Source organism: Silurus aristotelis (assembly GCF_946808225.1).
Source record: "Silurus aristotelis genome assembly, chromosome: 14".
NCBI classification, from domain to species: domain Eukaryota; kingdom Metazoa; phylum Chordata; class Actinopteri; order Siluriformes; family Siluridae; genus Silurus; species Silurus aristotelis.
Genome location: NC_139587.1, coordinates 3608994 through 3635853, shown reverse-complemented (window position 1 = coordinate 3635853; position 26860 = coordinate 3608994). Strand labels below are relative to the sequence as shown.

Below are 26860 nucleotides of genomic sequence, written 5' to 3'. Positions count from 1 at the left end.
CCTATTGAACACCTTTGGGATGAACGTGGACGCTGACTGCACCCCAGGCCTCCTCACCTCCCCTACATAAGTACTTGACTTTAAATAAGCAGAAATCTCCACAAGCACACTCCAAAATCTAGTGGAACCTCTTCACAAAAGAGTAAGATGTAATTAACAGGAAATGGGGACTAAATGTGGAATGGGATGATGATCTTATAATGAGGTGTCCACAAACATTGGTCCATATAGTGTATTAATACCACGTCACTCAATTCAAGAATTGTTGTTGTTGTGAGAATGTTCTCTGTTTGTTGTTGCATTGCAGGACAAGTAACTAAGAAAATGCATTTACAATACATCACATATGAAATATGTATGTGACAACTGAACAGCTTTGGTCTTTGCACTGCATGGGGGGAACTTTGAGGAAACCCCACACATACAGGACTGAGGAGGGAACCCCCAACCTCCAAATGCAATCAATGTAACAACACTGTCGCATAAGCAGTATAAAATACTTTAGAAGAAGATCCCATCACACCATCCTGTTAGGAATTTATTTTCTATGACAGCACAAACCCTGTCATATTTAACTCCTCACAAGACTATATTTCATTTTGACCACATGGTGCCAAAACTGTTTCTTAAGTCCAAATATATTCTCACAACCATTGGCAACATAAACAGTGCCCTTTTATTACTACTACTACTCCTCTGGGAAAAATAGACTTAACATTTCTGGAAATCTATATAATGGCTTTAGCAAAAAGGACTCCAAAAGGCAAACAAGGCCAAGTGGAAATAGAATACAACAGAACAACAATAGAACACAAACCGTGTGTCTTGCATTTAGTTGTTAACCTCAGTGCGTTAACCTCCATTTTTGATTCTGGTTCCTGAAGAAAAAAGTAAAATAAATAGATAAATAAATAAAAAACTGCAAGCAGTCTCCCCAAAAACTCTGTACTCCTCCACAGAGCTTTTATTTTATATCTTTTTCTCCAAATATAATATTGTGCTGCCTTTTTTTCGTCTTATACAAATTATTTAGGAATTTAGGAAAAACAAAACTGGAATATCACACAGAAATAAGTGTTCACATCCTTTACTATGACAGTGAATTTTAGTTCAGGTGTATCACCAACTGTAATCCTTTTTATGTGCGGAACATAGTATTAATCTAATCTAGTATTAAATGGCGGAAGACAAGTTTGTTTAGTATCCGCCTCGAGTCTAACAAATGTAAGCAATTTAGTCTTTTTTTTTCCATTTATTAAATTTCATTTATTTTGCCAATTTAATTTATTACTCAATTTAATCAATATAATAAAAAAAGTTTATTGCATTAATTTGACTTAAAAAAAAATTATTTTATTTTATTTAAAGCAAGCATTTTATTTTAAATTATTTTTAAATTTTAAACTGTTTAAATGTTGATGATCACAAATGTTTATAAACATAAACTGTATTTTAAAAAAAAAGAACAAAAAGCAATTTTATGTTTTGCATTTCTTCCCCCGAACCGTACGGAAATTAAACCAAAACCGTGACTTGAAAACCGAAGTACATACCAAACCATGAATTTTGTGTACCGTTACATCCCTAATAACGGTACCCAATATATATATATATATGAATTATTTTCAGCCCTATCGTGATATATACACAGTATACCTATATATATAGATGGTCCCCGAGTTACAATGGTTTGACTTATGATTTTTCAATCTTACGATGACGATAGCGATACAAAAAAACTGTACAAATATTTAACATTTCACGCAACAGGCACAAGCAGCAGCGTAGAAGCACGTTACGTAGGATAAGCAGCTGGGATGAGCATATCTACATTCCACTCTCGCTATATATATATATATATATATATATATATATATATATATATATATATATATATATATATATAGAGAGAGAGAGAGAGAGAGAGAGAGAGAGAGAGAGAGCGCAGGCTTTCATGTGTCTTGAACTGAAAATTTTCCAGGTCCTAATTTGATGGTTGACCTTCTGCACATTTCTCCTATATCCACACACGATCTCTGGAGCTCACCCACAGTGATTCTTGGTTACCACGCTAACTAAGGTCCTGAATGCTCTTTCTACATGACCAGCTCTAGAAAAAGTCCCGGTTATTCCAAAATCGAAGCCACTGTTCCTTTGAGAGGCTTCAAAGCAGTCATTTTTTTGTAGCTCTTACCAGTTCTGTGCTTCAGAGACAGGACACAATACTGTCTCTGAGCTCTGCACTCAGTTTCTTTGGCTTCCTCATGGCTTAGTTTTTGCTCTGATCTACATTTTGAGCTGGTAAACCCTATACATACAGCTGTGTGCCTTTCTAAATCATCTCCAATCTATTGACTTTACCAGTTGGACTCCAAGCAAAGTGTAAAACCATCTCAAAGATGAAGCAGAGAAATGGTGAAGAACCTGAGCTACATTTCAAGTGGCATCGCAAAAGGTATTAATAATTCAGTGATTCATTTTAGTACATTTATCACAACTCTTTTTTTTACATTATGGAGTATGGAGATTAGTTGAAAAAATAGAAGGGATATATTTTTTATATCGTGTGTGTTTGTGTGTGAGAGAGTTAAAAGAAGCCGATGCTTCCTTTGACGTGATCCACAGTGAGAGGGCAACGCTGCAGCCATACTCTAGCATGGCTGGAGCTCACAGTGCAGGAACGTGCTAAAAGATCCATATGTCAGCCTGAGTTACGTAAGAGGTTTCGGAAAGCCGTCTATCCTGACTGACCTTCTCTACTTGAGATGAAAAGGAACAGAAGAAAAATACGAGTGAGAAAGGAATGAAAGCCACAGGGCAAGATGTGTCCTGTCAGGAAGGTGAACATGTTGCACCACATGCTAGTAACAAAAGAGAAGGTTGGGTAAGGTCATAGCTTGCAGTTTAGATATTAGCACACCACTCCTTTTTCCATTTTTCCATTTCTCTATCTGTCTACCTTTCCATTTCTCCAGCTTATTCTCTCTTTCTCTCTCTCTCTGCTAAAACAAGTGATCAGAAAATTGTCAGTCACATTCCCCAATTCCATCGTCTGTTTAGACAACTGGTAATTACCGACCTTCCTGACAGCCGCCGTTTAGCATTCATGAGAGGGATCTCATCGCCCGCGTGCACGCGCGCACACACACACACACACACACACACACACACACACACACACACACACACACACACACACACACACACACATGCTAACTCTCAAGCTTCTCATTTCAAAAGGCTACAACAGATGAATTTTCCTCAGTAAAAGGAATAACTGGGCTGTTTGCTAACTTTTCTGTGAAAGTGATCCTAATCTCTTTCACCAAAATGCACTGTTTCACCACTGAATTAAAGTAGAGATACAGTATCCCACCCGGTCGAACGTCACACACATTTTGCTTACACCTTTTACTGACTGGTAAAGATTTAAATAATTTTCAGCCCTTTCGTGATATAAAAATTTTTTAATTGCTCCTTAACTCAACTAGTAGTTAGCTAGATATTATCACTTCTTTAGCAGAAGCTAGTTGACTTTAGCTAGCACAGGATAACTAAAATTATATAATATAGATAGATAGATAGATAGATAGATAGATAGATAGATAGATAGATAGATAGATAGTAGGGAAGCAGGGAAGGGAGGAAGAAAAGAAGAGGCAGAGATAGAGAGAGAGAGAGAGAGAGAGAGAGAGAGAGAGAGAGAGAGAGAGAGAAAGACAGACTTAGCTCTGAACTAGCAAACTGTCTCTCTTTCACTATGTGTATGTTCATCCCTTCATCTCTGGCCGGTCTGATGGATAAATGCTGTGTCGCGCGAGGCACCTTTCGCACCAGAATACCAAGCAGTGGGCGAGTAGAGAGCCGTGTCAGCCAGGAGAGATGACAAGAGGGACTCTGAGACACGGACATATCGATCTGAGGAAGGAAGAGAGGGAGGGGGATGGGACGAGGATGTGCCCGTCCCCATCGTGTTCAGAGGAACTGCTGAATAAAACATCAGGGACCTTCTGGAGCCGAACAGAACAGCGTGTTTACTTCCGATCCTGGACTTAGGAGACAGAAACTAAAGCTTGGGAGGTACAGACAGACATGGGGACATTCTCCAATATGGCCTCCGGTTGCTGGTTTAGCCTATAATCTCAAGCAAATCTGTTGGTGGGGTGGATTGATTATTATTATTATTATTCTTTTTACCTATAAAGAACTCAGTCAGGTTTGAAAGTTATGATGGCCCAAACTGTCCACAAACAATAAACTTCTCAGTCCTGAGATTTTACAGTCTTTCATATCAGCTGTCTAGCAAAAGAGGGGAGGGAGCTTATAAAATATGACCATTTATGTAGTCTTTGTACAACACACAAAGTCAATTTTGTACACTACATTACTACATTACTCATCTTTTCTTTCCCTCCCTCAGATACCACAGTGTCTACTCGGATCTCAGCGTGCTTAACAGACATATCTTCATGGATAAGTGAACTGCTGGTTATCCCAGGTGATTTATCTCCAGGTCAAGATCTCAGAATAACTCTTCATAACTCTCTGCTCTCCCCTTCAGCCAATGCTCACAACCTTGGGGTAACTATGGACAATCAACTGTCCTTCTCCCCACATGATGCTAATGTTGCTCGTACTTGTCGATGTCTTCTCTATAATATTTAATGGATTCGACCATGTCTGTCCACACAGGCTGCGCAGGTGCTTGTTCAACTCATGATTTCGAGACTGGACCACCGCAACGCTCTGCTAGCAGGTATTCCTCTGAACGCTATTCTTCCACTGCAAATGGTCCAAAACGCAGCTTCATGACTTGTGTTCAATCTGCCCAAGTTCTCCCACACCACCTCACTGCTGCTTCCTCCACTGGCTTTCAGTAGCTGCACGTATCAGGTTCAAAACACTGATGTTTGCCCACAAGGCCAAAATTGGACCAGCACCATCTTACCTCAAAGACCTCATCACACCTCGGACTACACCACGCTGTCTGAGATCCTCCAGCACTGCTCAACTGGTACCACCTTCTTTCAGAATGAGAAGTAAGTACACTTCAAGGCTCTTCTCGGTTCTGGCACCGAGATGGTGGAATGAACTTCCCCTAGATGTCCCTACAGCGGAGACCCTGGCTATGTTTAAGCGACAGGTGAAGACCTTCCTCTTCCTGAAACACTTAAAATTAGCACTTTCTAAGTTTGCTTTGTAAAAATCAAGAGTTGTAGTCTGATTTATATTAAGTTGCAATCTTGCGTACCAGTGTAGATTTATTCATTGCTAGAGACTCAAAGCACTTTTGTACGTCGTCTGGACGCAGACGTCTGCTAAATGCCGCAAATTATTTTCAATTTACAATGGGGTCATCAGAACTCATCTCCATCGTAAGTCGGGGACGACCTGTATTTTTATTTATACCACAGCGCTGTTTAATTAGCGATTCTGATTGCTTCACAGATTGGTCTCTTGTCATTTTTTTTAATAGCAGTTCTAATAAACGGTAGTAGTATAAAGTATATCAATACATTAAAGAGACAAATACATATTTTTTCTTATTCTTTTTTTATTAAAATTTCAATCTTATTTAAAACACCACACGTTTATTAATATCTTTTTTTATGTATAGAACGATTCTTCAATGTCATTGTCACTTGTTTTGTAGACACAGCCTTTGTAGGAAGCAGGGAAAAAAGAAAGGAAGAAGAGACAGACGGAAAGAATGAGGCAGACAGAGAGATAGAGGCAGACACAACCCTGTGGCTAAATAATTGGCTGGATGGATAGATGGCTAGATGGTTAGATGGTTGGATGGATGGATGGATGGATGGATGGATAGATAGATGTTGGTGTGTTGGAATGGAGAATGTGGCCTAAATTGACCTGCACACTCTACACACTCATGAGTTACTTGTCACAAATCTGCGCTGTAAAACAACAGGCTTGTGTCAACTCATTAGACCGAATCTCCTGTCTGCTTAATGACCCATCCAGTTAGCATGAGGTGTAACATCTGAGCGATGTGCCATGATGAGATCTGCGACATCAGCAGGGCATTCAAGGTGAGTGTGGGCTAAAAAAGACCAGTTGTGATATTGAACAGTGGGACGACTGACAGAGAGAGCCGCCGCAGAGTGATATTAGCAGAGGTTAATTTTCTTCTTGCGTGCACATGAAGATGAAGCACCATGAAACTTAGCGGAGTAGGTAGGTCTTTGGTAAAGACTCGTTTTTGCGTTCTGAGCTTAATGTGTTATTTAACCCCCAGTTAAGGATTAAAAGAAGGACATATCCATCTCAGTGAAGGAGGCATGGCCATTGTGCATATCCATCTCAGTAAAGGAGGTGTTGCCTCTACTGCTTTCAAGCTCAGTGAAGGAGGCGTGGCCTCTTCTCCTATCAATCTTAGTAAAGGAGGCGTGGCAATTGTGCATATCCATCTCAGTGAAGGAGGTGTGGCCATTGTGCATATCCTTCTCAGTGAAGGAGGTGTGGCCTCTTCTCCTATCAATCCCAGCAAAGGAGGCATGGCCATTGTGCATATCCATCTCAGTGAAGGAGGCGTGGCCTCTACTGCTGTCAATCTCTTTGAAGGAGGCCTGGCTATTGTGCATATCCATCTCAGTTAAGGAGGCGTGGCCTCTACTGCTATCAATCTCTGTGAAGTAGGCGTGGCAATTGTGCATATCCAGCTCAGTGAAGGAGGCGTGGCCTCTACTGCTATCAATCTCTTTAAAGGAGGCGTGGCTATTGTGCATATCCATCTCAGTTAAGGAGGCATGGCCTCTACTGCTATCAATCTTAGTGATGGAGGCGTGGCTATTGTGTGGCCATCGTACATATTTATCTTAAAGAAGGAAACGTGGCTTCTATTCCTGTCAGTCTCAATGAAGAAGGCACGGCCTCTATTGCTGTAGGTTGCAGTGAAGAAGGCGTGGCCTTTATTCCTGTTAGTCTCATTAAAGGAGTCATTGTTTATATTTCTTTCAGTCGCAGTAAAAGAGTTATTGCTTCCATTTCTGTCAGTCTCAGTGAAGGAACCATTGCCTCTATCCTGATACATCGGGAAGCATTTTGGTACACGAGCAAACATTTACAAGTTCACTAAAAAGTCATTTGAAGATGATAAAATATTACCAAAATAAATAAATAAATAAAAATACTGACATGATTAGCTCGGTTGGGTTTACAAATCGGATTATACAAATGTTAAAACTAATCCAAGTCTAAAAGCACTAGTTTGAAAGGGGAAAAAAATATGCCTATAAAAAAAATATCTAATCCCATTTTCTCATGGATTCACCATGCAATAGGAAGTGGATATGAATTAAGAGCCATTCTGACCTTTTAGCGGGCAGGAAGTGGCGACACTGAGAAAGGGACGAGAATTCATTTACAGGGAGCTTTAATTGAAAGCGCACACTCCTGTGCCAGAGTAATTATTTGGCAAGAGAGAACGTCGCTTTGCACGAGCCAGAAAATGACAAGGAGAAAAGGAGCCCTTAGTGAGCGTACATACACACACACACACACACACACACACACAAACACACACACACACACACACACACACACACACACACACACAAACACACAGCAGGCTGCAAGGAGACAAATTTCAGCATCAAGTACATCAGACATAAACAGAGGTTAAAAATGTGAGTGCAAAAGTGTGTGTGTGTGTGTGTGTGTGAGAGAGAGAGAGAGAGAGAGAGAGAGAGAGAGAGAGAGAGAGAGAGACTGCTCTATTTGGGTATGTGTGTGAAATTTAATCTTAATATCTCACTCTTTCTGTCTCACACACACACACACACACACACACACACACACACAGTTGGCTGGAAGGATACAAATTTCAGCATCAGATGCATAAAAAAATAACAGGTCTAAAACGTGAGTATATATATATATATATATATGTGTGTGTGAGTGTGTATGTGTGTATAAGAGAGAGATAGAGAGACCGCTCTGTGTGTTTGGATAAGTATGTGTGATCACACACACACACACACACACACACACACACACACACACACACACACACACCTCTCAGACAAAACGAGCGCAATCTTTATCCCACTCTTCTACTCAAGACTCCGTTTCTCACCTGCAGATGTCAGAAAATTTCAACAGTAAAAAATTTTGGCCGGCGTGCCGATGTTCCATCGGAAACACAGATTTCAGCGTTGACATCATTCTTGCTCATTTAAACTTCCTCACCGTTCTACTGTCTCGCATTCAGGGCCAAAAAAAAAAAAAAGGTCCAAAAAGCATAGCTTCTTTCTTGCTCTGATGTAACGCACATACACACACACACAGGAAAATGTGACATCAGCATGCATCTGGCTGAACTCTACAGTCTGAGAGGAAATTCTTACTGAGGATAAGCTTTGTTCACAACGTGAGAGTCTGTGCAGGGAGAGAGCATATACAGTACATTCCTCACCTGTATATACAAAATCCGCTCTCAGACATGTCATATATTCCACCTGCAGATCCCTTTTATTGAAAAGAAAAACTCCTGGACAGCATTTCTCATTGTGTTTCAGTAACTAATCACAGAAATGTAGGAGGAAGAAGAGAGAGAGAAAAAAAAACAGTCATGTGGCTGTCTCACGGAGGTTATAGATTAGAGGAAATCACAAAGATGACACCACATCTGTCTGTTTTTTTTTTTTTCTTGATTAACACTGTGGGATTATGAAGTAAAGTGTAGTAGTGATGGGAAGATCTGATCATTTTAGTGACTTTGCATCTTCAAAATGAACAACTTGTTTTTTTTTAGTCATTTAGTAAATTCTTTTGAGTCATTTAGTACATTTGATTCATTTGAAACACAAACTTTGACTTTAGATCCATTAATTTATATATGTTTTTTTTTAACTGCCCTTATTGGAGTCAGGTGACATGAACGACTCGGACCAGAGGACTCATGAGAAGAACGACCCAATTCTGTTTTCTGTGTAATGCACTGCATAGGGTCTATAGGAGTCAAGTGACAAAAAAAACGAACGACTCTGAATAGAAGAGTCGAGATGTAAACTACTCAATTTCGTTTCCTGTCCATGACCTGCGAGGATTTTACGATTGCTCATGTGCGTCCAGTAGAAAATGAACAAATCACTCTTTGAGAAGACTTGTTCTTCTGAGTCGCATTAAAGAGTCGTTTAAAATTAAGGAATCGTTTATCAAGTGCAGATGCAATAGACATCCAATGAACTGATAAAACTTTTTAAATATACTTGTGAAAAAGTGGCTTCATCCTGTCTTGAGCAAGATTTTCGTTTTGATCATAAAGGTATGGAGAAAACATACAGAATCTTTAGTTTGAAGAATCATATTTTTTTTTACCTTGAAGCGATTACGATATCAGTAGCCAGCTGATAAGTGGGCCATGATATGGACAAAGTATTGGGACACCTGACTTTTCCACCCATATGTGGTCCATTTCCAAACTGTAACCTTAAATTTGGAGGCGCAAAACTGTATATAATGTCTCTGGATGTGAACTAGGAAAAACCTGGTCCTGCATAACAATACCCCTGTGCACAAAGCCAACTCCTTGAAGATATGGTTTATATGGGTTCAACTGCAAGATCTCCTGCTATAGAGATCTGACATCAACCCTATGAAAACGTCTGGAATGAATGTGAACTCTCACTGTACCCCAGGCCTCCTCACCTCACCTACATCAGTACCTGACTTTACTACCGCCCTTGTGACTGAATGAGCACAAATCTCCATAAAATCTAGTAGAACATCTTCCCAAAAAAGTGGAGGTTATTATAACAGCAGATAGGCCCTAAGTTTAGAATGGGATGTTCAAAAAACTCAATCTTATGGTCAGGTGTCCACAAACTTATAGTGTATATCATTCTAGACTTTTTATTTACATGTCTGAAACATATGATTTTAGGGTTGCTTGGAGAGACAGTAGGCATGTACTGTGCTGATGGAAGTGTTCGTTGCTGCATGAATCACGCTGTCTCTCAGGACATGGAACTGACGCTATATGGACTGCACGTGTGGCACTTTGCTTACGCTAAGCATTCAGTACACACATATGAGAAAACAAGTAGAAGGCTCAAAATCTTTCTTTAATATTTAGTTATTTTTTATTTTGTTGTTGTTGTTGTTGTTGTTGACAGCAGTCTTGGGCAACGTGTTGTCCATAATGCAGTACTCTTCGGCTCAGTGCAGAGGGATTATTATTAAGTTACTGTAGCCTTTTCTGTCAGATCAAACCAGTCTGGAAATTCTCCTCTTCCTCTTTCTCATCATCAAGCCATTAATGACTGCAGACCTGGATGTTTTTTGTGTTTTGCACCAGTTTCAAGCAACATGGTAGCTCAGGGGTTAAAGCTCTTAGTTACTGATTGGAAGGTTGGGGATTTAAGTCCCGGTATCACAAATCTACCACACTTGGGCCAAGTATCATGGGTTGCATGTACAAGCAATTTGTTATGGTGTGCTGGTGCATTAAAATAGAAAAAAATAGCAAAATAAAAAAATTCATTAATAAAGACATGAAGTATACAGTTGTGCAGAGTAGGTAAAGGTGTGCACTGCAATAAATAATGAAAGTGAGGCAGTGCAATAATCATTTCTCCAGAATATGTCTAAGGTGCATGGTTGTAATATAGTGGTGCTTGTTGAATTGTGTTCATGTAACACATATGAAACGAACAGTGTGGGGTTTACATTACTGTAATGTTAATGCTGATCCTTGCTTCATAACATCGCTGAGATTTGCAAAAATAAAGAATTTCACTGTGCTGTAATGTAGGTTACATTTCCTTTCTGAGATGCTTTTCTGCTCACCGCAGTTGGAAACAGTGATTTATTTGAGCTACCAAAGTCTTCCTGTCGGATCGAGCCAGTCTGGATGTTCTTCTTTGACTCTCAATAAGCCCTTACTGCTCACAAACCATTCAGCATTAACACTATGACATGCTGAAGGAAATCTGTAGCTTTGTTTTTAACATTTTACTATTTTTGATTGGTCGAAGCTGATGATATAAATATGTATTGAAATTTCTTCATAGTAAAATTAAATGGATGCTTACTTTGTATTTTTTGCTTTTTGTCCTTTACTCTTATTTTATAGTATTAAAGTTGAATAATTAAATTTAAACATTAACTGATTTGTTTTTTGTTAGTTAAATTTTCATCAGTCCTATTTATTTGCTAGCAGGTTGTTTATTTGCTAGCAGGTTGCTTTTTTTTTTACTTTTATCTCATGGTACATGCTGGGCAACATGACGATTCAATATCAATATCATGATAAATACACTTTTCTTTTTAAATTCTATACTAAACCATTAAATTGTTTGTATTATAAGAAATAATAAAAATTATTTTAAAAAACTTCAGTCCGAATAAATACGTTTTCTATAGAAAAAGCTTTTTAGTAGTTTGGAGAGCAGTGTGGAGAGACTCCAGGTTTATCTGATCGGGCATGTTTCCACCAAGTGTCCTCAGTGTAAGTGATTGAGCGTGTCCTGCGTATATAAACCACGTGTAACGTCATACAGATGATATCTCAGTGTAGCGTTACTCCTGTGTGCCATAAAAAAAACTTTCTCCTCTTCATTCCTCTCAGATCCGCTTGGCTCTCGTCCATCGCTGACGAAGAGTTTGTGAAAACGAAGCAACCTGGAATAAGGATCACCAAGCGTTACTTAGTGCTACTTTCGGATCTGAGATCTGATTTGTGTTTATTACTGACTGAACACTTAGGGAGTGAGGAAGAGGGAGAGCTAAGCAAACCAGGAAGTAAACACAGGCGTTTGTGTTTTTTATGTTTATTTAATGTAATAAGCATCTGAACATAATGTGTGTGCGTTTTTTTGTCTATGTGTCTCGTATGTGTATGTGTGAATCTTGTATGTGTGTGTCTTGTGTGTGTATGTCTTGTATTTGTGTCTTTGCGTGTGTTTCTTGTACGAGTGTGTTTATGTATAAGTCTTGTATGTGTGTGTCTTGTATTTGTGATATATGACTGTGTTTATCTATATTTGTGTGTTTGTGTGTTGCTGCATTTATGTATATGACTGTGAGTGTGTATTTTGTGTGTTTGCTTTAGCAGTATGCATGATATTTGTGTGTTTATGTAAGTGTGTGTGTGTGTGTGAACGCACATATTTGTGAAGTGTATCTATGTCTGACATTTTGTGTCTATGTCTGCATGTGTGTCTTGTAGGGTTTGTGATGTGTGGGAGAGTGTGTAAAATTAGCACCTTTTGCCCAATCAGAATAGAGAATTTAACCACTTTCGAACAAAAACGTGAATATTTCCTTCCTCTCAAACCCAAACAGAGCATGTTCCGGTTCATGGCTTCCTCCTGACAATTTCACCTCATTATCGTTCACTTCCGTTGAAGCAAACACACATTTTCCACACAGACACTTTAGCAGCCTGACAGTGCCTCATGTGCAGCCCAGTGAGCACGCTGACAAATGACCCAATCCTGCAAGCGAATGTAAATCTCTCTCCTAAAGGTCAATCCCGCGTCTCCGTCTGCCATTCAGAGAGAAGCGCAAGAGCGCGAAGCACTACATCACTTCACAGCATCGAGCTTCAAGACACACACGACTGGAGGTGTCCATCATCTTACAGCACGTTTGCTTTTTCTTCGGAAAAGCAAACGTGTTCAAAAGAATAATGTGTGGAAGAGGGGAAAAACATCACACGCTTCAGCTTTGACATTCATAACTTCTGTTTCTCTTTCAGTATCCTAACCACAAGCAAGGGCTGAGTACGGCAAAGAAGATCAGATTCCGACTGTGGTTACACGAGCGTTGCAGATATTTCAATTACAATATAAACTGATTTAGGATTGTTAAAATTTTTAAGTTCATTAAAACCTGGAAAATGACATTTCTATTGTAGATTTTCATACATTTTTAACAGACTGACTGGTTTTGCCATTGGGTGCATTATACCAATTGCTTGGACCCAACTGATCTTAGCAAGAACCTGATTATTTTATCTACATCATCCTTTGGGATTTCCCAGATCATCAGACATCCTTTTAAAAAGATATCTGGTTTATAAAAGAAGTAATGAGGCAAGAAGTAAAGAGCCTTAACACCCCTTACTGAAACTCTAGTGATCTCTGATTCTCCTCAAAACTTGATGCTGTCATTGTAATGTTTGTCATGAACTACATGTTTAAACGGAAGTATTCAATAATCTAGATCAGAGCAACCCAAGCACCAGATTTGCAACCAAGTACCAGTCCATATCGTTCAGGTGAAAAATAATATACATAACAGGAACTCATTGGCTTTTTTATAATCACTATGCTTGCTTTTAACTACAAGTACACAAGAGGGCTGATGTACCAGTCTTCTGGATGATCTAGTTCAGGGGGTCTTCAAGCTTGTTCTGGTGTGATGAGAGATATATATACTATATAGACAAACACAAGTGGGACACCTGCCATTCCCTGCCATATGTGGTTCTTCTCCAAACTTTTACCACTGTCTTGGATGTGGTATAATTACATTTTGTGTTTTGGAAACTCAGGGCGGGAGACGGCGTCATGTTCTGATTCAGAATGTTACAGTACATGTTGGAATCCATGTTTCCCCTCAATGAACCGCAGCTCCACAGTACCAGCAGCACTCATGCAGCCCCAGACCATGATGCTACCACCACCATGCTTGACTGTAGGCAAGACACAATTTTCTTGCTACTTCTCACCAGTGCGTAACTACACATGCTGGACACCATCTGACAAGTTTATCTCAGTCTCATCAAACTAAAGGACATGGTTCCAGTATTGCATGCTCTTGGACAGGTTGTCTTCATCAAACCGTCTGCAGGCTTTCTTGTGAGTCAGCTTCAGAAGAGGCTTCCTTCTGGGAGAACGGTCATGCAAACCAACTTGTTGACGTGTGCAGCATATGGTCTGAGCACTGACAAGTGAACCTTCTGCTTCTGCAACTTCTCAAGCAATGCTGCAACACTGATGAGTCTGTTTTTTTAAGCAGCATCTGCACCTGACGCACAGCATGAGAACTCAATTCCCATGTGGAACCCGTCTTAGAAAAAACCTCTGTATGACCTTGGCCACTGTACAGTAACTCAAGTTTAAGGGTGTTACCGATCTTCTTATAGCCTAGGCCATCTGTGTGAATTGGTATTCTCAAATCCTCAAGGAATCTTTGCAATGAGGTGCAATGCTGAACATGCAGTGGTCAGTATGGCAGAATTGTTCTCAAAGGTGTTCCTATGAAGCCAGAGCTCTGTCACAAAATCATTAACCCCCATTCATTTATATACACTTATCCCAGATCGACTGTTTCAGAGCAGTAATTTAAGTGGCACTGAACAACGAGAAGTCAATTCTATTATTAGATATTATTTGCTATTTTATGTGCAGCAACCAGTGCTTGGGCCCCGAGTCATCATCTTATCTCACCAAACTTTGAACCAGGAATAAAATAAGATTTCCATAACAACCCTCGAAATTTTATTTGCACAAAGTTTCAGGAATGTCTCGACTCAAGTCACTTCGCTCTTGTGTTTCATTCCCCCCATCCATATCTATCAGCCCCATCAGGTACACCTGTAACCTAGCAACAAGGAAAGATATCATCCCGCCCTCAACCTTCGCTCACAGTGGCAGCTGGAAGCTGACAGCCAATAAAATGCAAGGAACTTCATCTCCCAGGGGACAGATCGACCAATCTGTGAGTTACACAGGACCTGTTGAGATGCATATCTTCCTCTCGGTGTCTCTTACACACACACACACACACACACACACACACACACACACACACACACACACACACACACACACACACACACACACCCTAAAAGCAGGAAGACGAGATCACAAGATCAGTGCAGATATAGCATACAAAAACATATTCTCTGACAGCTGACAGGCTTCATAACACATCTCTTCACACGTTCGTCGATCTTATTAACATCATTTCTGCCTTCTAACTGTTAAATATCTATTTCCTAACAAGTGGCAGTTTTTTATACGCCTGTGTATCTGAATCAACACTTTTGCCGCTCGATACGCAGGTATTAACCAGTCGTCACTTTGCAAAACTGTGCACCCGTGCCAGGAACATTCATCCATTCCATCTGCTGTGACTCACAACCTGGTACATGTGTTATTTATTCGCCCGTCTAACACACACTCACCTCGGACGCGATTGCCGCACACAATTAGCTCGACGTGTAACACAACACAGCGAGAGGAGCCGGCGTCGGCTCATAATCAAACCAATACTATGGTCGGTCATGCCACCTCCGGCTGCTTCATTAGAGGCCGATCGCTCCGCTTTCCCCTCTCCCTTGCCGCCTCAGGCCCAGACAAATTAACCCCCGCTGTGCCGCCCACTTTCAACCAGACGTCCCTGTTTAATAATCCGTCTGCAAGGGCAGCGACTCTTGCATATACACAATGTCAGCAAGAGCATTCGATGAGGGAAAAAATGCTGACGATACGGGAATTTATGTTTACGCTGACCGACATACATGCTAAGCTGTTATTTATGTGTTTTGTGCATAACTGATTGGATAATGAGAATCTAATAAGACATATCACTACGCAGCATTTCAGCCGGTTTTGTCCTCTACCTTCCCAGCAAATGTTCAATACAGAATCAAAAATATGCAAAAACACTCCAACAACAGGATTATAAGAGTTTAATTCAATTCAAATTTATCTCGATTGCTCTTTTCACAATGCACATCGTCTCAAAGCAGCTTTACTGAAGGTAAGATTAACAGAGCAAAAAAATGCCTTGACTTATTTAGGTTTTGTTGGTAATTACATTAAGCATCATTTAGAAAATCTACAATGAACCAAATAAAACATATTTGGATAATTCTTCTGCAAACCAAACATCATCCAGGATCCGAGCCAAAGTGTTAGATCCTGTGGCAGCTCTAGCTCTATGGTCTTCAGTCAAGAAATCTCTTTACACCTTCTTGTATTTTTTCACAGCATCACCATTTATCTGCTCACATTCATTACCCTGCTCTTAGATCTGTCAAAGTGTTGTGGAACTGGAGTTAGAACGAGACATTTCTTATAACTTTTTTGAATGTTGAGACTTTTTTTATTCCGTTCTCAGATCTAAGCTGTAAAATGAAGACATATGAAACTATAAAAGCAGAATTGGCAGTATGACCAAACCACTGTTTGAAATACATACACATCTAAATTGTAGGTGCACTGTTCTTTTTTGTTGTTGAAAAGGTTTACATCGCATCTGGTTGAGGATCCACATATTTTCCAGTTGTAAATCAAATATCAAAATATGCATGACACTTTGCAAGACTGGAAGTCTAAGCAACAGTCTCTGCAGAGCAGGGAGGAATTACAACATCTGCCACTGTTCTTCTGCTTCTGCATTTAGGGCTATTTTGATATTTTGCCAATGGCATTTTTTACCAGTGTTGATTGAAAAAAAAAAATCAGTTTAGGCCACACCCACTTTTAATTCAAATCTGAATAGCGATACAGAGAGTGTCACTACACAACGCGAATACACATACACAACATGCCGTATTAAACCCCAGATGAAAAGTAAATATTACAATTTAACACCCTGTGCTGAAGTGAGAAAAAAAGAAATAGAGCAAGAGAGAGACAATAAAAGAGAGACAGAGAAAAAAAGAGAGACAGACAGAGAGAGAGAAAGTACAATTTGCTCCACTTATCTACAGGTTAAAATGGCGTGTCCTTAATATCTTGTCTACACAATAATAATCTCCTTAATTAAAATTAGCTTTGAATTAATTTCTGTATCTTGCATTGCTCTGAATAAATGTGAGAAGTGCATGCAGAGTCAGGTTTGGTCGAGCGCTTATCTGAGGCACCCCTAATCAACTGTTGATATTAGAATTCCAGGAATTCCAGGAATATATATATAGGTCTGGGTGAATCCAGAGTCTATGGCAGGAATAAGTGGGACACTTTTACAATTTCATCCAGGCATTCGTCTGACTACACTCTGCATTTGAGCACCGAATGATGATTTAACAAAGTAATAAAATATAACAACTTCAAAAAGAAAAAGCAATTTATAACATAACATTTATATGTGAGTAAAATGACCTGGCATGTGATATTTTAAGGATTTAATTTGAATGTGGCCCATATTAAATGTGAAAAATCCGATAAATTGTGCAACAACAATAATCAGGATCTTAATTGCTTTCAAACGAAATGCAGCCTTTGTTGCTGAAATGCAAACCTAAGAGGAAAATATGACCACAGTTAATAATTATGAGTACACTGAAAGAATGCAGGTAAATTTTTTAAACGATTAGCAAGTTAGCTAGCTAATAGTCTAGCTTCTGAAACAAGCTTAACCTGATATGATTTGCAACTGAATACCGAACTTACAAACTTCTTCTAACTATGTTTCCACGTCATAGTGCACCAATGTCCAAGAGCATCAGCCGTGATCGCTAATCAATGACATGCCACTCCAACGCAATGCAAAGTGAAGTGAGCAACTACGAAAAACCACGGGCCGTGTAGAGAAGGATCTAGACGATATCAAAGAGTTGCAAAGACTTGGCTTTGAAGATGGTGATAACCATTTAACACTGTGTTTATCAGTGGGCTTCCTTTTATCATTACTTCTAAATAATTTAATGATCTATCAATAATGCAGCTTTAATTAGCTTAGTTACACTGTCTGCATCGTGGACTGCTGCACCTGATCTGGCTGCCGATGCAGAATCAGCAGAAACGTACACCGCAAAATAAAGGAGAATGGAAAGAAACAAAGCAGCTGCAGGCAAGATCGCTAATTGCTAATCAGAAAAAACAAACCACTTTATTATTCTATTTAGCAAATCGTGTTTAACAATCGAATTGTATTGTGTATTCACACACACACACACACACACACACACACACACACATACACACACACATACACACACACACACACACATACACACACACATACACACACACATACACACACACACACACACACACACACACACACACACACACACACACTCTGTATATTTCTTATCTGCAGGTAATAAAGGCAGTCAGGAAGGATTCAAGGCACTAGCACAACAAGTGACAGATCTCGGCACTCCAGAACCAACACGATATTGCAAAATCCCATTGCCAGTTATTGTGATCGTGAGTCCCCGAGTCTCTCCTCAGAGAGAGATGAGATAAGAGGATTACACGGGCTGACCCCTGTGCCTTAAAGCAGCCGAGAAGATGTAGTACGCGAGCTATCAAGTAGAGATAAGATCAGACAGGAAAGATTTGCAGCCTTACGGAGACAGAAACACACAGATATCAAGAAATGTGAGGTAGTTGTTAAAAGCATTTAAGACCACTATTCGTTATTGATCGACTATTGAGAAAAAAAAGAAATATGGCTCAATTTGTGCTCAAACAATAAGGCCCTTTTAGCAAAGATCAAGTTTGAGACTTCCTGTTTTCAAGCCGCATGCTAGTCACAAAAGCCAAGCTAAATGTAACTACAGATTTCATATTTCATTGTTTAGAAAACAATAAAAAAAAACAGGAAGAGCTTCTTTTTGCACGTGTGGGTCTGTACTGTATGAAAATAGTATGGAGTGAAGAGAAAGAATGAGAGACAGAAGGAGGAAAGTGAGAGGAAGTGGCACGTTAACGCTAATGGTCAGTGACACGGGAGTGGTTGCTAGGGCTGCTCTAAAATATTAAGCAGTCTTCTCACAGGTAAATAATTCCTGGCCTTAATGCAGCAAGGCCATGCTGTGAAGAGGGGAAAAGAACGCTCCCTTTTTTTTTGTTTTTTGCAATTTAAAAGCCACAAATACAAGATGGTACGAATGAGTCATTGCAGCATTGCCGTATGTCAAACGCCTCTGTGGCAGATTTGCCCAGTTTCTTGCAGAACTTCATGTTTGCTCTTTGTTCCAACTTTTTATCTATGATGAAATCGCAGACGTAACACGTCTGGAAAAAAATTATTCCACCTTATACACAAATGGTGATCGGATCCTGATTCAGAGGTGGCCTGGGGTACGTACACATATGTCGCGTTAGTAGTGTGAACCAGGGTTTTTATCATTTTCCATTTTTTCTATGTCAGCATCTTATTTAGTCTTTTTGTGCATCAATTCCTTCATCAGGAGTCGAATACGTCATAATTTATATTGAATAATAACTGACCTTTTGGAAGCCCTTCCATTCTTGTCATTTTGAAGGATACATCCTTGCTTCCTGTCACTACCTAAGACCAGCAATCTGTTAAAACATTATATAGAAAAATGTACTGCACAACCACTTATTCGCAACTCCTATCACACCTATCCTTCTTATATACTCTTCACAGATTTCCTATCCCTGTCACCTCATTTTTTCTTTCTCTGTGCTTTCACTCTGCTTTACATCTATACATGGGACATTTACTGTAGCAATTGAATCAGGAGCAACTGTCTGTTATCTCTAACATAATAACTTCATCAGCTTTCTGTATTGCTTCTGTAGTAATGATATTAAGTACATGGTGCGCATTAGGGGTGAAACGGTACACGTATTTGTACCAAACCTTTTCGGTACAGGACCTTCAGGTCGGTGCATGTGTACCGAATGCAATCCTTTTTAAGTGCGGAACATGGTTCAAATCTTAGTTTCCTCACAAACGTGTTAAGTGGCGGACCACAAGTTTGGTTAGTCTTTAGCATAGTGTCACTGTTTTGTTCTTTATTATTATTATTATTATTATTATTAAAGGGGAAAATATACACAAAAATGTCTCAGTACCGGAAATACGATTTGTAGTCGCAAAACAGCTGCCACTTCCTGCGTTTTTATGGCAATATGGATAAATATGGATTTATGCGTTTTATGTACATCTTCAAGAATTTATCTTAAAAGGAGAAAATCCTGACAAATCCGCATATCAAGGGAGTAAATAAATGAAGGACGGAAGGAATGAGGTATGTTAAAATTTGGTAAAATATGCTGGATTTAATATCTTTAGAAAATTATATATTTTATGTGACACACACACACACACACACACACACACACACACACACACACACACACACACACACACACTTATACACAACTGTTTTACCCAAATGACATATAACAAATGTAAAATATTGATTTTAATGTTTTTTTTTATTACATTTTACTTAATTTAATTTGTGACAATTTATCAATTACTCAATTAAATCAATGTAATAAAAAGTGTATTGCATTCATTTGATTTATTCTATTTTATTTTATTTTATAAAATATCAAATATTTGGTGCAAAAATCACTTTAGAGTACACATTTAAGATTTCTCTCTAATTAAAAAGAAGACAATATAAAGAAGAAACCTTCAGAGGAACAGTCAAAACGAATAGTGCGAATCTACATGTAGTCATTAGAGCACATATTTAATGGTGAAGAACAGGAGTATTGAAAACACTCAAATATATTTTCAAAAACATATGGGAACAGTCGACACCAAAATGAACTCGGAAAATGTTTTTCTCCAAAATAGAGACTAATGAGACAAATGTCTGACATTGTGATAATTACAGTCTGGCCACTTCTCCATTATTTCTTTTGTTGTTGTTGTTGTTCCACATGTTTTATGGTACACCTGGCATCTACAACACAACAGCTGACTAAAAGAGTGCAGGCTCCAGGATGGGCAGCCTCCTCCTTGTGATGTACAGCCCTGTGTAAGTTTGGCCTGAGAACAGTCAGTGTTTTCGTGCATTTCGAATCCCTCTCCAGTTTATCTCCATTAGTAGGACAATGTGCTTAAGGCCACTTCTGCAATCCAGAGCACTGAGGATTTAGCTTTGACCACAGACTTGTATGAAGAATCACATGATTGGAGGGAAAAAAGCACAACAGTGTTCTCATAACAGTGCAAGCCAGGCACTTGGGTTTTATTTGAGTTGGAGGGGACAGTGTGTTGAACAGACGCCTTTGCTGGGAAATAACTCCACGAACTTTGAGCTACAATCTGGACAATGAGCTTCATGGATATCTAGGGGCTTGACATCACAGCTGGAGCTGCATTGAGCACAGCTGTGGAGAGTGGCATGCGAAGAATATGAGAATGAGCTGTTCTGTGACGATGGACATTTTGGTGTCGGTTCTTCTTTACGTAATTAATCTACTGATTATGTGATGCATCACGTTACATGAGGTCATATAGGAAGACATCAGATTATTCGGAGCACTGAGCTAAAAAGTGCTCAATGCCTGAGCACATTCCTCTGGCTGAAGTCCTGTGATGGCTCTTCAGGGGTATGCACTTCTAAACTCGATACAACTTCCCTTATAGCTTTAGTCGAGGTACAGATACCAACCCTAGGTCATGACTAAAGATCACAAGACCACAGAGCCTCTGGCTCAACAAGCCTCTGTTCTTGTTTAATCGTACCTTAGCAACAGACATAATAATAAAAAAAAAAAAGACAGAAAAAGAAACAAAATCAGCCACAGTAAAGCAACTATCTGAAAATAATCATTGCTGCTTTCCGAGCAGAACCGTGGGAAAGTGTTTCATAATGCAGGGACACTGAACTTTTGGACTTTCATCACTTACTTCTCCTACTCCCTTGGTTTTGTTTAGCATAATTTGACTTGCTTGGCATCTCTGTCTGCCAACAGAAGCTAGCATTTATCTCTCCAGTTTCCTCAATTATCTATTCATCTCTGCACCTTCTCTCTCTCTCTCTCTCTCTCTCTCTCTCTCTCTCTCTCTCTCTCTCTCTCTCTCACACCCTGAGGCTAATGTGCCCAGAAGCCAAGTCCTGCCTGAGTTCAGCTGACAGGTAGGTCTAAATATTTAAGTGCTTGGCACACACTTCCATGCAGAAGCTTAGCACACACACACACACACACACACACACACACACACACACACACACACACACACACACACACATTCACTAAATCTTCATTTTAACATCAGAATATTAAAAAACCTCAGTCTTCTATATTCAATTCGATAAATAGAAATGGCAAACAAGCAAATTGACAAATGAAACTGATGGGATGATTGACAGCTGTGTAGGTCTCCTGAACTCAAATACAGTAATACCTAGGTATTTTAATTTGGTACTAGTCACGTTATGACAACTGAAAAAATTTTTTCGCATGTCATGCTCGGTACTCAATACCGACTCGAGACTCAAAACTCGAGAGTCTCACGGTGAAAAGTCATAGCATTCTCTTCTTTGCTTTCTATGCATTTAAAACTCAAATCATGGGTCATAAATTGGTACCACAAACTTCTTTGAGGTATTGCTGTAATAACTAATCTCCTGGAAAGCCCTACCACTTTTCTTGCCTCACATTAGTGATCATTGTGTCATCTTAAAGGATACACCCTTGCTTTCTCTCGTTAGAGACCATCTGTGAAAAAAGTATATGGAATAACATACTGCACAACCACTTATCCCCAATGCCCACCCACACAGGTTTATCAAATTGTCAGAGGATTTCCTGTCACTAACACCTCATTTCCTTCTAGCTCCTATCTGTATTGTGCTGAATGTAAGTGTAGAAGTTGATGGACTGAAGAGATAAGCTTGGGATATTTAACAATAGCATCAGGGATTGCTGATAGATTCCAACTGTGCAGTATTTCTTTTATCGGTTCATCAGCTTCCTATATTTTTTCTGTAGTAATGACGATGATTACACGATACATAATATGGCTGGCAAAAACCCTTCCCACCCCAACCAACCGTTCCCAGCTTTTTTCACCATCCTCTCTTTCATTCTTTCTAATTACCTGCTATCTCCCTTCACAGCCAGACAGAGAGACTGGTTTACCCAACACTGTCTGATCTGCTTGCTGCCTCTGTCTTTTTTTTTAATCAATACAGTTCTGTCTGTCTTAGTGTTGGTTATATGCATTTCTTTCTGCTGCATCACAGAATCCCTCTCTTTCTACTATACACATGTCTGACAAAGAAGACCTCAGTATTGTCAGGAAAGACAAAAGGACAATGATCCTAGTTGTGGTCAAGGTGACATCCAAGTAATCTTACATTAAAGATCCCTGTGGGAGTCCATTGGAGGAGCTTCTTTAAGGAAGAAGCGTTAGAGAGATGCGAGCAGTAAGAGCTGTGTGTTCTGCTAAGAGAATGTCTACAGGTTACGTTTGGGAAAAGGGAACGAGACGCTGCATCAACAATGCTTTGGGAATGCTTTTGCGTTGTCCACGCTCTGAATCACGTGTGTAATCCAATGGAAAGCGCGGCGTCACCGGTGGGGTGACGTCATGACCAGAAAGCTATAAGAGCACATGGAATGAAACCAGCACTAGCTTCAGAAAAGAGAAGGAAACGCTGCAAGGATGCAGGCAGTGTGGTAACCTGAAAACGTTCCCCTTTAGGAAAGCTTTACAACACTTGGGGAACGAGAGTCCAAAAACGCCAGACTGACCAATCCCTGCCTAGTGTGGATGGGCACAGCTAGGTCGTAGGACAGAGGGGCCAGATGTGGTCAAGGCTATAAAACCTGGCAAAGGTCAGTGGGGTGGACCAGCCCACAGCATTGCAGATGTCTTGGAGTAAAACCCCAGAGAACAAAGCCTTAGAGGCTGCCACACTTCGAGTCAAGTGAGCTCCGACCCCGAAAAGGAGCGGGGAGACCAGAGAACTCATAAGAGGATGAAATAGCATCCACAATCTATCTGCTGAGTGTATGCTTGTTTCGCAGGGAGATCTCTCCTTGAAGGGCCCTAGCAGATAAACAGCTGCTCCGACTTCAACCAAAGTTCTGTTCTCTGGACATATATGTCCATGCTCGTATTGGACACAGTCTCCTGGTCTGAGGCCTGAAAAGGAGGAGGAAAGAATGCCTGGAGCATGACTGGTCATGGGACGACTAAGGGCACATTGGAAACATACCCCGGTCCCCGGTAGAGGAAGGCACTAGACATGCCAGGGGTAAATGCCAGACCAGCGGGGCTCACAGAAAGAGTGTGAAGGTCCCCAAGCCTCTTTAGAGAGGAGAAGGCCAGTACTAAAACAGTCTTGACTGTCAAAAATCTCAAGGACACATTGGACAGGGGTTTGAAGGAAGGCTTAGACAAGGCCTCCAGAACAATGGCCCGGGCCCATACAGGCACTCTGTGTCATACCAGAGGCTGGTACCTCTGAGGAAACGTGTCACAGGTTTTTTCCCCCAGCAAATGCTCGGCAAGTGGAGCAGGATAAGGTGCAATAGCAGACATGTGAACCTTTAGGGTGGAAGGGGACAACCCCTTGGCAAACTGTTCTGTGAAACTGCTTTACCATGAGTAGCTGGCCTTCTCTTACTGTTTTGACGCCCATGAGGATAGACTCGACTCATGCATAACAGTCAAATTCCTTTTCTTGGCATTCAGTCTTAACCCCAATGCCTTCATATGGGCTAAAATGACATCTCGATGTTGGGTCAGCAGGTGCTCTGATCGAACTAATATCAACAGTCTTCAATATAGTTCAGTATGCAGACGCCCCGCAGTCTCAGCGGAGCCAGAGCCGCATCCACACACTTTGTGAAGGTGCGTGGTGAGAGTGCAGAATGGAAGGACCCGATATTGGTAAGCTTCGGCCCCAAAGGCAAACCTTCGGAACTTCCTGTGTGAAGAAAGGATGGATATGTGATACGTCCCTTAGATCTATGGTGACAAACCAGTCCTCGGACCTGTTTCAGGGTGAGCATCTTGAACCTCAGTCTCAATATAGAGTGGTTCAGCTCAGGATCAGGTTCAGGATCTTTTGGCTAATTAGAATTAGACCTTCTATTGAACATGACTAATATATCCCATTCACTAACAGGTGCTATGATGAAGAGATAATCAGTGTTATTCAATTCACCAGTCAGTGCTCATAAGGTTATGCATTATAATTTTAGGTAAATATACAGTACAATTGGGGTCAGGATTTATTTCCAGGAGTGTGACTGTTACAAAGCTCTGGAAAAAATCTCCATACAGATCAACATCCCAGTAGTGGGTTTTATTTTTTACAAAAGGTTGCTTATAATTAGAACATGTGTATTATTAGATTCAGATTATGTGGAACATCTGGAATACAATTCTTGGTCAATTACTTGTGGCTAGTTCATACAAATGCTGTGGAAACAAAAGCAAAAATATTTTCTGCCATGTTCTGAATCATTTACTTCTATAATAGCTTTTTCTCACACATCATTTCCATTTAAAACAAAATTATATTATATATGTATTAACAATATCATATATATTTTGGAACTCACTTCTTTTCCAAAAATAAAATTAGAATTTTCCCAGATACCCTTTCTTGTTTAAAAACTGCTCCCTGTCCATGTATATGGATAAAGGCATTCAGAAGAGGAAAAAACCAATTTATTAGATTTAGTAGGTACTGTAAGTAAGGGATAAGTTGGAACTGCCCTATCATAGGCACATGGATAATTTGTTCTAAAACATGGATCTTCAATGTTTTTCAGGTCGAGTCAAACATATCCACTGATATTGATAGAAACCAATCATATTACGCTAGTTATATTATGTTGAGACAGTTAGAACTATGTTGTACATGCATCATTGCCTGCATATTTTCATATATTTTCAAATCTTTCAAAAAGATTTATGCATCATAACAAACATATTTTGCATTTAAAATCACAATTTATTAGGGTGTTCACAGTTGTCTTTTATTTTGATAGATTTGCAATGTATTTTCCTCTGAGGGAGGTGAGATTGAGACGGTTTGGACATGTGCAGAGGAGGGACATGGGGTATATCAGTAGGAGAATGCTGAGGATGGAGCCACCAGGAAGGAGGAAAAGAGGAAGACCAAGGAGGAGGTTTATGGATGTGGTGAGGGAAGACATGCAGGTAGTTGGGTTAAAAGAGGCAGATGTAGAGGACAGGGGGGTTTGGAGACAGATGATCCGCTGTGGAGACCCCTAATGGGAGCAGCCGAAAAAAGAAGGTGGACAAATACACATGTACATGACCAAAACTTTAATGCAATAATAATAATATTTTTACAATTAAATACTTTATATTTGATGTTTTTGCCTATGTTTATTTCTTTTTTACTAAAATTATTTGTGATTTAGCATTAATTAGCAGACCGCCTGGCCTGCAGTACCGCCACCGACCCCCTAGGGGTCGCAAAGCCCCGAATAAAAGCCTACAAACAAAAACAAAAAATACATCAAACAAACCTCACGTCTGTTAGCTTGATTTGTTTAGCTACTGTATAAATATGAAACGTTAAATGTGCTTTTGAGTTGGAATTCAGTGCCTTTTCAATTTTATAAAGCCACCCTGAATTAAAAGAAACAAACACGCACTAGAACTATCTAAGAATTGAAGATCTCAGCACTCAAGGTCGGCGTACGATTCGTTTCACAGTAGGATTACAACAAAAATGAGGTTGCCTTGGTAACTCCCAAGCTACAGGTCACAGGGGTGTCAAAATTTTTTCTGTCTTCCTTCTTAGTTTTTTTTTTTATCTTCCCACCTTCCTGTCTGTCCCTTTTGCTACTGTCTGACTGGTGTGCAAAGGAAAAGCCCTCATTACCTCCAATTACTGTGATTGTCCAGGGTGTCAATGATATCTTGGGCCTGCTATTTAGCTTCTTTCGGCTCATTGACATTTGGTGGGGGCTCGGGGCATTCCCTCAACTCTCCATCTTAATAGGAAGTGCCCTATGGCCAGGGCAATGCTAGTGATCAGCACCGTCTCTCACGATTTCTCTATCTCAAACGCACTCTTGCCAACCCCCATTTGTCCAGCTCTTCTTTTTAATGAGTGAAAGACTTACGCACACACACTCTTTTATCTCATTCTTTTTAATGGCTTCATCAACCAAGCATGAGCCGCATAGGCAATTTCTTTTTTCCACTCTCTCGTCAG

At 39.9% G+C, this 26860-nt stretch overlaps 1 protein-coding gene and 1 long non-coding RNA gene across 2 annotated transcripts in view; both read right to left on the bottom strand.

Annotated features, from left to right (window-relative positions):
• Nucleotides 1-26860, bottom strand: part of LOC310736835 — a 237456-nt gene that overhangs the window by 159641 nt on the left and 50955 nt on the right. The window lies entirely within an intron of this gene.
• LOC310736766 (A disintegrin and metalloproteinase with thrombospondin motifs 2) overlaps nucleotides 1-26860 on the bottom strand; it is a 132031-nt gene that overhangs the window by 82188 nt on the left and 22983 nt on the right. The gene's annotated exons all lie outside the window — the stretch shown is intronic.